Source organism: Xiphophorus hellerii, chromosome 19, assembly GCF_003331165.1.
Source record: "Xiphophorus hellerii strain 12219 chromosome 19, Xiphophorus_hellerii-4.1, whole genome shotgun sequence".
NCBI lineage: Eukaryota > Metazoa > Chordata > Actinopteri > Cyprinodontiformes > Poeciliidae > Xiphophorus > Xiphophorus hellerii.
Window position 1 is genome coordinate 14,182,004 of NC_045690.1, and position 15,339 is coordinate 14,197,342.

General features: G+C 39.4%; 1 long non-coding RNA gene across 2 annotated transcripts in view; it reads right to left on the bottom strand.

Annotated features, from left to right (window-relative positions):
* The window catches only part of LOC116708421 (uncharacterized), a 42,916-nt gene extending 32,467 nt beyond the window's left edge, over nt 1-10,449 (bottom strand). The window contains exons 1-2 of one of the 2 annotated variants that reach the window (XR_004336684.1): nt 10,138-10,447; nt 9,926-10,044 (exon numbers count right to left, since the gene is read on the bottom strand). This is a non-coding gene — a long non-coding RNA (uncharacterized LOC116708421). Of the gene's footprint in view, nt 1-9,419; nt 10,045-10,137 lie in introns of those variants that run through there. The other variant, XR_004336683.1, reaches the window with a different exon arrangement.
* Nucleotides 10,450-15,339: the final 4,890 nt, after the last annotated feature.

The following is a 15,339-nucleotide window of genomic DNA, read 5'->3' on the forward strand; positions in this document are numbered from 1 at the left end:
AAATACACAAGTCAAAATGTCTAACTTTTACATGGATGATCAGAAATCAGTTTGTGTCGTTTTCTAGCCTTTTGCATCTTTTAAACTGAATGAAAACATTTCTTCTCTGCTGAACAGAAAGGCCCTGATTTTTTTTCACAAACGTGGGTGTGTATTTGCTGGAAAAGGGGGCGTGTATGGGTGTGCACGTGAACTCATTCACACACATCCACATGAATGAGTGTACTCTGAGAATACTGGCAAACCCAAGCTGCACAAACACACACGATGAACACAGTGTCTCTGAGCATAAAGTTTGCTTACTTTGACAATGTCATCATACTGCCCTCTTTTGTCAGTAAAAGTCAGAGAGCAACAAGAGCGTTTCTTTCCTCTGTCACTCCTCCACATGATGGAGGGAATTTTTTATAATCTGCAACTTCTACAGTATAAAAACTGGGGACAAATGAGAGAATATTCCACAACTTGAATTAAAATACATCTGTTGATTGCTCTGATTTGAATAAAGGCCTGGCTGTGTTTCAGCTTGCTGTAATTGTTAATCAATATCTTATTGAGTTTTACATCCAGACACTAACCCTGTGGCTTTACTGATCAATCCGAAGCCATTCTGTGTCAATCATGCTCCTTCATGATCATTTACTATCAATTGTCTACTGGAGCAGCCAAACTGTTTATTTGTAAGTGCTTTGAGTTTGTTAAAAAAAAAAGAAAAAAAAAGAAGAAAAGAAAAACATGTATTAGGCGATTAAACAGCCACAAACTGCTTCTGATTTACACCTAAGATCAGTTTGTGTAGGTCATTAATTCTGATGTCAATTCCAGAATTTACATCTTTATATTCATCTAACTAGAGATTTAATAGTCTCAATAAAGCTGTTCATAATTTACTGGAATGAAAATCTTTTTGTCTTTTAAAGGCACTTTTGTCCAGTAGAAATAAATCTAGATTCATCCAGTCGCATAAAAAGAATGTGTTTAACAGAGATGCCAGCAACTTGAAATGTTTGGTCATTTTCCAGACAAATTATCCGGCTATCCAAAAAACATTTTGTGTATGTTTTGCTAATTAGGAGGCTAATAGAGATAATTTTAGCTGTAAAAAAACAACAATGTTGAGCTGACAGATCAGTCTGAACATAATGTCTGTACAAAGAATTAATGAATAATAAAGATAAAATCAAGCTTTCTGCTGTAGCCATTTGCTGTCTGCTACCATTCAGTCATTTTCATTTACACACTTTAGTCGCTGGGATATCTAATAAAAGCAAAATGCATTCAAATAATTATGACAAATTTTAATCATTTGTGCAAAAGCAGGTTATTTTTCTTCCATACAGCCAGAGCAAACCAAACATGTGATTTTTAAGAAAGTTACATTTATAACTAATAAACAAATAAAAGAAATATAGTTAAATAACTGTCACAAAGGAAGAGTTGTTTTAAGGTGGTGTCATTAAAATAAGAAAGAAATTTGAAAATTATAAGAACTAATACAAATATTGAGGAAAATGAGAAATAATGTTGCACTGAAGTGGATTACTGTTTTCTGAAGGCAAATGCTTTGATAAAGTTTTTGTTTCTATTCCCAAAACTGTTAACAGCGTTAGAGATCAGCACCCAAACACACTCAGTGAGGCTAAGAACTGCAGTTCATTTCAGAAACATACTCTACATTTACTCATGAATCCACAGCTAAAGATAAAATGTTATCAAATGAACAAGCCATTCTAAAAACTCTATTTAAAGTGTTTCTGCTAAACAAGGATGCATGTTTTACTTTCTTCAGGTCAGATCCTTTTACCATATGTACAGAAATCCAACTCCCTGAAAAACTGAGACATACAGAAAGTGTTGAATTCTTGCAATTAGGAAGTAATTTTCTGCAGCCTTTAGCTTGATTTCTGTTGAATCAATTCAATGTTATATTGTGCATTTGCTGCCTGAGTATCATAGACGTTTCTCTGCTGGTTTTACAGAGAATAGCTCCCCTGCTGGACTCCTGTGGTACTCCGTCTCAGCTCAGTCAGGCAGTGTCAGCGCTGCTGTGAGTAATTTCCACATGTATTATTCTGAACTGAAGCAGAGAGGAGTAGAGCTGGATTAGAGGCTCTTATCCAGCTAAACTGTGGCGTCAATCAGCCGAACCTTTAAACCAGTCGGAGGCAGGATCGCATCCTGCTCTGACGGACGGCTCCTGGAGAGGAAGGGAGGCCGAGTGGTGGCGGCTGCGGGGTCAGACTGCTCAAACCGAGGTGCTCCAGTCCCACCTCATAGATCCAGTTCACAATCTTCTTATTGGTCACTGCTAATACCATCAAAAATCCAGTCCATCCTGCATTATCCACTTACAGGGCCAACTGAGCTGGCTGCTGGGATTAAAGCAAGTAAATCCCAAGGGGAAAAGGAGTGAGAGAACCACTGACATGAATGTGTTTTAGGCTTCTCAGGATCTCATCTCTCATTCTGATTTGGAAGAAAAGCTTGAAAGGTATAAAATCTTATGTGCATGTTTCCTGTCTTGCTCCCTTCTTGTTTGCGAGTGTTACTGTTAATGGAGAGATGAACCAAACTCGCCCTCCTCCACTTCCTCCTCTTCACAAACACAAAAGAGATGGAAATCACTCAGAATGAAGGCAGAAAAAGTAAAAACTCACATCATAAAAAAAAATAGAAGTGGTTCCAAGAAAAAAAAAAGACCACAACCCTGAACTCACTTCACTGAGGAACAATTTAACCTGTAAAGACGTCGTTAATTTCTATTTTTACACGCTGCACACAATCGCAGCATCTGAGCCTTTTATCTTTGTCTCGCTTTATTATCTTTCTGTGCCTGAGTTGGTTTCCTTCCTGCACACATTTCTTTGTATTCCCTGCATGCAGAACACGAGCAGCGAATGGGGACCAATTCATCCAGTTAATATATCATTTAGTTTTTTCGGAGACAAATCCTTAATAATGTCTACAATTTGATTTTATTCTTTAACTTAAAAAATATTTTGTTTTTTTAACTCTTTCATTCAGTTATTTTCATAATTTAGTATTAAACCACTGATTCAAACATCAGATATTTATAAACACCTCACAATTAGAAAGACATGTCTGAACTATTATAAATCCTTATTTTAAAGAGTAATTTCATTCTCAGATGATACAAATTTTACACCAGTTTTGTCTCTTCTTACAATTAATTCACATCCACCTTCGTCTCAGTTGAGCTGTCAAAATAAATTTCTTCCAGATTAATGAAAACATGTAATTTAGAGATCAAACTGAGAGGGAGAAGCTGATTGTAATGTTTATATTACAATCAGCTAAATCTGCAGCAAACAGATTTAGAAAAGTGTTTTTAAAAATTGCGGGCTATCTCACTCTGAGCACAATAGTTGCATTTATTCGCATAAAATTAAATAACTAATCAATTAATGCATGTAGTAACAGTTGTCTATGAACAATTTTTAAGTTCTCTTGTCTTTTTAACTAAAATGTAAACAAAAATAAATCTGCATAATGTCACATATTTATTTTTTTTATTTACATTTCAAACTGTCCAGGTTTTCTGCACACTGAGGAAAAAAAATTGAGAACTTGTCCTATTACATACATTTTCTCTGTGTCTTGTTGCATGTGTAATATTACCCTCTTTCTAAACCAACTAAACCCCTTTTGTGTTAAGGGACACACGTTGTACTTCTGTTGACTCTCACCACCTATATGCCTGAAGTGTTCTTCAATGACCTAACTACCAGCAGGTACTTGATGGAGATAAATGCTGCCATCCTTAAGTCATTCTGTAGTACTAAAAAAATAGATAAGCATATGAGTATGACTGAATTTTGGAATAATTTGTCTTAGTTTCCAGAAACAAATTGGTTTTGAGTATCAAACATTACATGTAAAAATACCATTTGTATATTTTTTTATTGCTTGTTTGAAAACATTAATATTTTACATTTCCTGCAACAATTTCTTAAAAAAAACAACATGCTTGGCAATAGTTTACAATTTCACCTTCTGCTGTGACACCAGCCATTTGGAAACAGATTTACATGAGCTGTTAATTTACTTCAACTCCAACTCCATAAGCAAATTGCAGCAGGTCTTGATTTCTTCTTGTTTGCTTACCCTGTTGAGCCAACAGGAGTCTTTCCAGGACCTTCATGATGTGGGATATAGTTGTTAATGGCTGATGTGTATTTTCTTTGCCACCTGAATTAGGCAGGGTGTGTTCCATAACACTGAAACCTCATCTTGGGTCAAGCTAAAGTTGAAGAGGTGCTGCAAATTTCCACTGAGCTGATCAGCACAAACCTTCAGGACTCTGTTATGGCATCCACAGCATTCTTAGGAGTGCTGCATTGAGAAGTAGTTTGTATGATGAGCTCAGCAGATACGCAGTCCCACCAGGTGTTTGCTAATTGCTGCTGCCGCTAGTCTGAAGGAGCCGAGTAGGGAAGTTGTGAGGGAAAGGTGCTTGGTGAGTCGAAGGTTGACTCAGAGACTCAAACCGAAATGGTTGCCAGGGGAGATTAAATGATTTCTCAAACATGCATGAAAGAATCAAAGCAACAGCCTAGGTATGTTTTTGATGAGGGGATAAAATTATAACATAAATTAAACCTCAAAAAAGTGAGTTTTACACAATGTTGCCCCTTTAATCGTGACCCCAATGTAGCACTGTAGCAGAGTAATATTAAGTGCCATCTATTTATTAGAGGTTTAGTTTTGTTTTCTTAAATCTAGTTTTGGTTTCATTGCTTTTATTTTATTGGAATGTACAACAGGAACCTTAAAGTCTGTTGACTACAGTAGACATGAATGTTTAAAGGGGCTTGTTATGCATTTTCCGGGCACATAGAGCCAATTTATATCACATTTGTGTAACTATGTTATGAAAATGCGGTATATATTAAAAACAACTTAAATGAAATCCAATGACTTGGAATTGACCTCTGTCGCTTTAAGAACCTTCTACCAGTTCCGACACGCCCCCTTCATCATGTTAACACAACAATTTTTCTACATCCATTCACTGATGCCATTTACAGCCTGTTTTAGGAGTGTTGTAGTTATGATAAGCAGACATTCAGATCCACCAGGTGTTGCTAATTGCTGCTGCTAGTCTTTGTTTGGTGGGCAGGCGTGATCTACGGACTGAAGCAGAGGCGCAGCTTTGGGTAAATGGGTAGCTGGCAAACATGTATGAGTCAAAGCCACAGTCTGGATATGCATTTGATATTGATATATTATAACATAAATGTCAAAAAACAATCACAAAGAGTAAATACCACAACAGCACTTGATCTTATTTGTCAAACATGAAAAATTTGCATTGCTAATGTTCCAGTCAGCTGCATCACACCTAACTAGAGAATATCAACAGTCATCAATAAAAACATTCAGAAAGAAATAATTTCACAACATAACTATGATAACCAGTTAACCAATGCTTTAACTGAGCAGAAACAAGTCTGTAAAAGTTGGATGACCTTAACAAATCAAAGAAGCAGCCGTCTGTAACAAGCCGCCTGTTCACACATGAACAGATTCCTTTTCTTCCCTCTGAGTGCAGCTAAGCTGTCTCTCTATTATCCCAAGGCCCTGGTTATTGTTGGGAAACATGATGGAGGTCGATACCAGAAGGACTCTGGTGGTAAGAAGAACTCCAACAAGAGACTTCAAGAATCAGCTGCTTCCCTCCGCATCTTTGTTCTGCTATTACCAGCTCGTGACTTCTAAGGGTGAAATGTCATGTTGGGTACCCTCTGTGGTGATCTCCTGCACTTGGACACCAACCTCTTCGCCCAAGAAGCTCGTCACAGACAAAAGAGGCCTCCTCTGCTGTCAAGATAACGCCACAGCAGCTATTGTAAAGTCATATGACCATTGTGCGGTGAATTTCTCTGCAGGTTTGCAGAGGCCCACATACAGAGACACACTCTGGCACAAAGACACACAAAGACGACAGAGAACGATGACAGAATTGGACGCCTCTGAAGACGCTACTCGTAGGAGAAAAGACGGGACTGAGGCGGGGTGGAGACAAAAGAAGAGCGTTTCAAAAACACTTCTGAACACCAAGATCAAAGAGCAGAGAAAAGCGTGTGTGTAGAGAGGGAAAAAATAAATCATAAATACTGAGTAAACAATGCGAAATGGAGTGAGTGGTGGAGCACAGCAGGGAAACGGAGGTGTCATAGCATCTTAACCACGACCACAAGGTGTCTTTTTCCCGCCGCACACACTCCAGGTCGGGTTATCTGCTGCCAGAATTGACTTTTCTCTTGGTGTCGCCGAAGGCCGGCAGGTGTTTGTGCAACGCGGCGAGGCAGCTGCAGCAGAGTGAGGAGATAACAACCAGAAAAACAAGCCCTACTCCTCCACCTCCTTGTCTTCTTTTCTTCACTTTCTGTGACTGGGGGTTTTCTGAGGATGCCACAATCAGACAGACTTTTTTTCCCCCTTTTTTAAACCCCCACAGTGGTAGAAAAACAGCATTTTAAAAACGGGTAGACACAAACCTCGGCCTGAAAGTAGTCAAAGAGGAAAGGGGTTCGTGACCTTCTGTGGGATGAGTACACCCCGAGGACCAGTAGCGATTTGAGTGTTGCACCTTGTTTGTTCCACTGTGCTGACATTTCATCACCTTTTATTAAGGTGGGAAGCTGTTATCACGGCTGTTTCTGTCTGTGTAAGTAAATGTGTGGGTGGGAAAGAGCACTGCACGTCTTTTTTGGTCTTTTTGTCAAGCAATTTGAGACATTTAAATTTGTGAAAGTTGAACACCATCATTCATAAGTTCTCTTACACTTAGTGCAGGTGGCTGTAAAAGCTTTTCTCCACAAACTTTTGGGTTCTAGCACACAAAGAAAAGGATAAGCTAGGTTTTAGAGACAAGTTTGATTCTTTGCGAAATGACTAAGTTGTTTTTTTCTGCTGCAAGTTTGGGCCAAGTTGGTCCACTTTGCAAGATATTTTTCCCTTAACAATAATTAAAGTACAGTAGACTCAGTTTTGGCTGGTTGGAGCTTGAATATCATTTAGACAACTGTTATAGAGATTAAGATGCAAAAGCTTTAAAGTACAGTAAACTATTGTGAGGGGTGGTCAAACTGTCTGCCATTCACAATGCTCTCACTTAGACAATGTGGTCTCTGTACCCACAGATTCATTTGCTTCGTCTCTTCTCACTTTCTCTCTCTGTCCAGGAGAGAGAGGCCATACACAGCCAACATCAGTAAGAACTAAGTGAATAATGAAATTATGAAGAACGCATTTAAACACTAAAATACTTTTCAAACCATTATGTTGCACTCTGAACCTGTAACATGATTATCTGCGGCTGAATCCAACTTGTCAACCCGCTCCATCATATTTCATTCACAATTACTGTCTTTGTCATTGTTAAGTTTTTAAAAAAAATCACATACAAAAAAACAAAGAAACAACCAATGTCAGAATGTGGATGTCTGCAGTGATAAGTTGAGATCTTTAGGGAGTTATTAAGAACCAACCTGATGCTCTCACCATGAACATTTTGGGAGATTTCCGAACATTAAATATTTGATATGCCTAAATAAAATACAGGTCAACCAATTGATTTTCAAAGTGTCTTAAGTAAATTGAGTCCATGTGGGACTCAATATCAGTACAAATCCAGCTGTTCTAAGAAGACCTCAGGGGTTTGTTAGAAAAATCAGAAAACAAATTGAATCAACATAAAAACCAAGGAGCACAGCAGACAGGTCAGGGGTGAAGTTGTGCAGACAATTAACGCAGGGTTAGGTTGCAAAATAAAAGTTTTGTTCAATCCATCATCAGAAAATGGAAAGAATATGGTACAGCTGCAAACCTACTGCCCAGACAACCAGAGCAGCCTGGAGGCTCATAGTTGGTCAAGCAGCTGCAGAGATCCACAAGTTAGGTTGAACAATCCATTGAAAAAAGCTTCTTTTTTTTTCAAAATCTGGAGTTTATACGAGAGTGATAAGAAGAAAGCCTTTGCAAACACGACTTCCTTTGGCCTTCTTTTTTACAATTTGATGTAACATGTTTCAAGAAGTTTTAGAAACTCTTGAGGGGTCTTCAACAATGCACAACTTATTTGACTGTCAGTTTTGTGATGGAACAGAGAAATCTCCCATTAAAGTGTTACATCCTGTGCAGTTTATGCTTGCTATAACCCAGGGAAATCTTTCCCCAAGATAAAAAAATATATATACTTCTATATTTTACACCTAAACTTTGCCGATTACTCTATTACTTTATTTTTGTGGATCATATTACTTTTATAATTATTACTCTTATCACTCATTGAGTCGTTTTTCCACAGTGCCAGTTTTATCTCCTTGCTAAAACACACTTCTCTCTCCTGTTTCCAGGACAATCCTTGCTCTGAACTCGCTCCACGTTTGTTGAATTCCTCCTAGATTCCACTTCTGATAGCAGAGCGAAAGGCAACAACACACCCTCGCACTGTTTAGCCATTTCCACAATCAAATGAAAGAGTCTTGGGGGCAAATTCTACAAACAGTGCTGTAATATAAATTGACCATGTTAAAGGAATGGTGACAACATGCACTCCCCTGTGAGCGCTTAGTTTTCCAGGAAGAAAATGGGATAAAATGCAGAGGCTGCAGTTTTTGTTTTCTCCATCCACAAACTCCACACTACATGTCAGCAGCTGCGGCTCTCTGGAAGTTTGTATTGTTTTAGCACATGATGTAAGGCTAATAAATCCACTCCTCCTGAATTTTTTCTTTACCCATGAATTCCATTATCTGCTTGACAATGCAGGATAATTGATATATCTTTCTCTCATTTTCGCTCTCCTCCTCAGAGCAAAAGCACTTCAATTATTCATTGTCTTCACTTTACACAGAGACAGAGAGAGATCTATTATACGCCACAAAGGCTTAACGCACGTTGTCACAGTTAATGGAAGGAGCAATCAAATATTTTAGGGAAAACCAAATATGCGGATGTGTCAGCTGCAATTTAGTGAAACATATTTTAACAGTGCGGATCTGAAGAAGGGAGAGAGCCAAAATGATTCAGGGAGAAATCGAATGAGACGTTTGATGAATTTTCACCTCTTGTTGCAGAGATTGTAAGTCGCCACCTACCTCTTAGGACAGGAGAGAAAAAAAATAAAGTTGAGCTACTGAGAGTGCTGGGTGTGGCGCAGTGGCATTAAGTGGCGTAATTAATAGCATTCTCACAAATCGGTGGAAGTTATTAGGGTTGCATGGGAGAGAAAGTCGCGCCTTAAGAGGCTCTCAAATTGCACTCCAAGATTTGTCACTTCCAGCAGTCGTTTAAAAGCTCATTTGAAACTGTTGACCCCAGTTAACAGAACAAGCCTATTTAAGCTTTCAGTGAATGACTTCATATTTAAAAGAGCTAAATGAAGACAGAGATATTTGAAAAGCACCAATTTATTACCTGATAGAGACAGCAGAACTTCATTATCCTACACTCTTCCTTTATCTGCAGACAGGTTTAATGTAAAGATGAAAATAAAAGATTATCTCTGAAAAACATCCATCACTGAAAATATCAGAAAATGTCACATGTGAGGGGGGGGGAGAAAAAAAAGCAACACGCTATAATACACTTGAGGAAATATTTGCCAATCTAAAAATTTCACACGGTAAATGTTAGCAGAGAAACAGTGAAGCTGCCAGTGGAATCCAATTAAAGCAATCCTCACAATGTTTTTTTTTTTGTTTTTTTTGAGGATTTTCACAGGAATGCCGGCAACTGGAGATATCGGTGCATAAATTAACCGGAGCGGACTTAATTGCATACAAGCAAAGCAAAAGGTAGATGGAAGAAAAGAAGGAAAGAAAGGTAAACAGGAAGGAATGGAGGAGCTGAGATTTTTTTTTTCTTTTACACCAATAAGAAAGTCTGAGATGCTCACCGTGCTGCGGGCTCCTCCATCTGTCTCTGACACACACACATACACACTGAGCAGAAGACACACTCCTTAGTCCTCCGCGGTCCAGCAGGAGCAGGTTAAAGGTGCCTCCTCTCCTGGCTCTGCTTGTGAAATACACACACATCAATACTTCTCACCTAAAAGAAACTGAAGTTTTACATTAATACAAAAAAAAAAGAAAGAAATAACCCTACATTCTTTCCCCTACCCCAAAAAATTAGTTTCTTCCTTTTCTTTGCTTCTGTTTTTGGAGATGTGAGTATTTTATGCTTTGCACATAAATGTGATGCATAGACTCGGCTTGCTCATATCTGCCTGCTCTGCACGTGGGCGGGTGTAAATCCTCATCCTGCTGTATATCCATTAGTAATGCAACACTCTAAAAATAAAGTGTGCCCCGGCGTATCAGTGCCTATGAACATGTTGCCTGTGTAATCACATTTTATATACTTCTTTTTTATCTGTTGTTGGAAGAGAGAGATGGAGGGGATTCTTTTTTTTTCTCCATCCTCGCTGGTGCAGCAGCTATAGATGCAACGGATAGGCCAGTTGTTCCAACCAGGTGTTGGGTTTGCTTGGTGAAAGGTGAGATAAGTCCTGATTCTTTAACCCCATTCTTCCTCCTCCTCTTTGCTGCACCGACACAAATCAGCATGCTTAGAATACACTGCATAAGTTATCAGCTCCTTGGATAGCGACACGTGAGGGGGAAGAGCGGCGGCAGAAAAAGAAGAGGAGACTTCTATCACTTAATGAAAAATAGCTTCTCTTTTGGACAGAACTTCACAGGGCTGCAATCAAGCCCGGGCCCCCAGTTCTTGACGTGCAATCGAGGCAAATCAAGTCAGCATCTATTAATAATATTTCCCTGGCTCCTTTCATTCCAGCGCATGTCCTACCACTGTCAACGCTGTGATGGAGCACTGCCTTTATCTCCACCCTGGCCTGCTCTGTCACAGTGATAAACAATTCTAACAAGAATCAGAATAAAGATCTCCCCAGTAGACTTTCAGAGATAGAGGGGGCCCTTTTTTTCTCATTTTCTAGACGGCAAAATTTAATCTAGTCCCCTCCCCAACAACCCCAACACAACCCCCCCATCCCTCTTTCTGCCTGCTTCCTCTTCTGCTCCCCTACTCATCTTCTTTTTTTCCCCTCTGCTTCCTTCTTCCCTGTTACTTTTTTTTTTTTTCAAACCATCACATTCAAAGAGATGCAAATTTCCTTAGAGCTGGGACCTGATGGAGTTGGAGTGAATGCGAAAGGGTTTGGAGAAAGTCTATGCACGAAGGCCTGGTGAAGCCATTTCTCCTCTCCTCGGTCAGTCTAACCACATCACCAGTTAAACTGTGAGCGGCTTGTGTCTGAACATCCCCTGCGTCTTCTGGATGAGCAGCATGATAGAAAGTTTCATGTTTCCAATGCCCTGAGTTTTGTTTTAATGTTGTAAAATAGTTTTTAACTTTCAGAGTTTCTCTTCCTCAAGGAGGGTCAATAGCAATAGAGGTTTTTGTGTCTGATGCTGTTATTTTTAAAGTTTGAAGATGGTCTACAGCTTTCCAAGGCTTTTTTGAGGCTGGTATTAACTTTGAGTTAAAAACATTATTTTTATTTCCCTCAGAATTTTGCATTGTCAGAAAATCACTGTGTTGGGTGGCAACATACCAAAGGTCAGATCCCATTTAAGAGCATCATTAATTAAATCAAAGATGGATGCTACATTGAGATTATGGTAAAAAAAAACAACAAAAAAAACAACAACAGTACTTTGTTGTCCTAGAGTCTGAGAGAAGAGCACATAAAAAGCACCAAAAGCAGATGAGACTTTACAGTCTTAGTTTTCTAGAGCCAGACTTGGATGCTGGGAATAAACATGCACAGCCAGTTCTCCTCAAGGTAGCGGGAGAGCGATTTGAAGGTCTAACAAAACAACATGTGTGCGAGCTTGAATATTGGAGCTAACCCAGTAAAAAAGGGTTTAGTTGATGTCTTAGACTCTCAGGTTGGCAGAATTTCCTATCGAAGCTACATGTTTTTTTTAACTACCTGGAATTGGCAGTACAGCAGTCATGAATTGAAGTTTTATAGCTTGCTAATGCACTTATTTTTCATGAGCAAAGTGAATGGGCGTAAGGGGTGTGATCCAAACCCAGCTAAATCAGGAGAGAGCTAACTGAGTTTTCTGGTGTAGAAGCTTTTGTAAGGTAATGTACTGTAGAGAGTTGACTGTATCTTCACTGGACCTTTAAAAATACAGGCTGGTGGTGTTTAAAGATGCCACTGCTCTCCCTGATTCTTGGGCGGCCATTTCTCTAAATGGCATGGTTAATTCTATGGCTTGAAGTACAACAGTCGGTGCAAGTGACAGTCACAAAGCAGAAGATTAGTGTCTAGCCATTTCTACCGATTTAATTTTTAGGTTTCCATGTCTACCAGAAGGAATCAGGACGTGATCTGATGATGCTTCATCCTGCCCAACAGCTCAGCATGAGGCGACACTTCCAAGCACAGCAAAGAGAGGACTAGTAAAGATGGATTACATGCGAACAGATCTTTGACAAGCCGAGCGACAGCCATGCAGGCAACAGCAGACAGTGAGAGACAAAGAAGTGAGGGGCCCAGTGGGACATCTACGTAGGACGAAGGAGGGAACAGGAGCTGGCATACAGGTGAGGGAGGAGTCATGTGACTGGGAGTGTTCTTTGGGTGGGGGAGGGGCCTGAAGAGGCAAAGGGAAGAATTTGGGAAGGGGCATACAAACCTATGCATTTTTCCTCCCTTCATTCCAGTCTGGTTTTCCACACAGACCCAGACCACTCACAGTGACAGCATCAGACTCTGGATCAATAGAGCCAGGAATATTGTATCTAATCCTCTAGCTGATGCATTTTTAATTGTGCGAGAGAGAAGAGGAGGGAGAGATGGGTGGTGCGTGTCACAGCAGGGAGGATGGGCGCACCTTCTCAAAGTCTACTGTGTCACTGAAGTTAGATGGGTGACAAATCAGCTAACACAGATGAGGAGCTCAGAGTGCAAAAGATGGATCACAGAGGAATACCTGCTCTTCACGCTACAGAGAATGAAGAGTTAAAATGAGAGTTCTGGTTTTCCAACAAGGTCTCTGGAAATTGTTCTTAATGCTGATGTTGAGAAAATTGCCACACTCCTCTTAACAAAGTTGCTGCATTTGTTTGTTCACAAGTTCCCACCACAGCATTTCGATCAATATGAAGTCTGGACTTAGAATGTGTTTTTGCAAAACCTTGATTTTTTTTCCATGTCTTCTGTCATGCTGTTTTGCTTGTAGCCACTGTGTTGCAAATGTCTCAGTTTTGAGTCAAACTTCAGCTGTTGGAAAAATGGTCCCACATTTGTCTTTAGAATACTTTGGCCTACAGAGTTGATGGTCAAATGAATGACTGCCAGGGACAGAGGTCCTGCATCTAGAAAACAAGCCCACATAAACAGTCTCCCACCCCCATACTTGAGGTGCCATATGAGGTGCTAGGGCTGAATGTTGCATTTGGTTTTCTCTAAAAGCGGTGCTGTGGTCAGGGGTCATGCTAGGGGTTAGGACATGACCCTTCGCATGCGTCTACAAAGTGTAGACACATGCAGGAAGTGGTTGAAACCTGAAAGTTGTGCAAACAAAAAGTGGAACAGGCAGTATGTACATCCCTTATCAATGACTATAACAGTTAAAATTTCCAATTGTTTCCCAACTCCAAACAAGAGGGTATTGGGGACATCAATTTGATTTGCTAGAGAAAAGTATAATGCAGCCTAACTCTCTTGGACATCAAAGCACAAATGCAATTCTTAAAGGGCTGGCCTCGTTGCTTTGAAAAACAAGACTGACCTAATTTAGATAGAAAGGACTTTGGTTTATTTTTATTTTTTTTTACATTTGCATAAACAAATAAAAGAACATGTAAACTGTCTGTCTTTGAAAAGACAAAGGAGACAATCCAGACAAAAAATGGAAGAAAAACATGGTAATTAAGAATTTTATTCCTGTTTAAATTCTTATTTTCTTAGCTCAATGGTACATTCTTGACGAAATTTAAAATTTCTGATTTAGACAGAGTTAACATTCATTTGCCTTATTCCTACTGGTGGCTTCTATATACATTAAGGACATGTTTTAACTTGTGTTGATTTTTTTGTTTTTTTTCTTCTTGCAAGTCATCCGGTATCACTCCAAATCAACTATTTTAATTCGCTTCATGAGGTTTAACTCAAACCCACTGCACCTGTTTTCTTATGTTGATGATTTCGGGGGTCTAATCTCATCATCTACCTCCTTTACTTTCCATAAGCATGCATTCATGCATTGCTTTTTTTCTCTTTGGTTTGAGATTGCATTACAGGATCATATAAAATAATTCTGCAAGCATAACCCTCTTTGCCATATAGAGCAAGGGTGTTTTTAAAGACAAAATATCCTTGCAGGTTTGACCCATATCATTAGTTCACTTAAGTTTTCAGGATGCAAATTAAAGTTAAACTACTGATCAACTTTGTAAACTTTAAGCCTGATCTGCAATGAGGCGATTTAGAGAAAGTATCCATAAATGGAGCCAAAGCGGATTTGCAAAAGATACGTGCTCCATTCGACAATGCCAAGAAACCAAATTGGTAAACAGGTGTGTGAGTGTGTGTCACTATTAACACCTTGGGAATGGTCCGTGGTTCAGTGTTTCCTCATGAAATGTGATTTTATAAATCCCTCCAAAAAAATTAGAATAACCTAGATAAGCTCGGGGCTTAAGTGATCCGCAGAATCAGTGGTTTGGGAGTTTAACATCAGTACCTCTGAAGGTAATTCTGATGCAAATGTGCATGAAGACTCCTAGATAAATGCCTGTGGCTGGTGAATGAGGTCCAGGTGGGAATGTGCTTTATATGTTTCAAGAAATCAAAGGAAGGGGAAAATATTCAGAGTGAGGGAGAAAAAAAAACTACAAATCCTAAACAAAATGCAGATGGCAGCTGTGCTGACTCGCCTCTTAGTGCTTTGTGACGGGCTTTGCTTTATTTCACAGGGTATCATCCCTCTCTCCCCTCTTACCTCTCTATCTCACCTTCACTTTCCTCCTCAGTTGGCTGACACCTCAGCCACCCTTCCAAGCATTGATAGACCTGCTGCTCATGATCGCTCACTTCCTACTTTTTCTTTTGTTGACCATTTTCAGCTGGTATAGCAGAACAGATACTATACCAGCTCCCCTTGTAGAAATTAGAATCAAGGATGTGAGTCAAATTTGTAGCATTTAGTCTTAAAAGAACTTTAGATGGATTGCTAACGTTTGAACCAACTAACTGTCTTTAACAGCTTTTTAATTCTACAAGATCACATTAAATTAAAATGATCACCACATAAATCTGTAATCCCT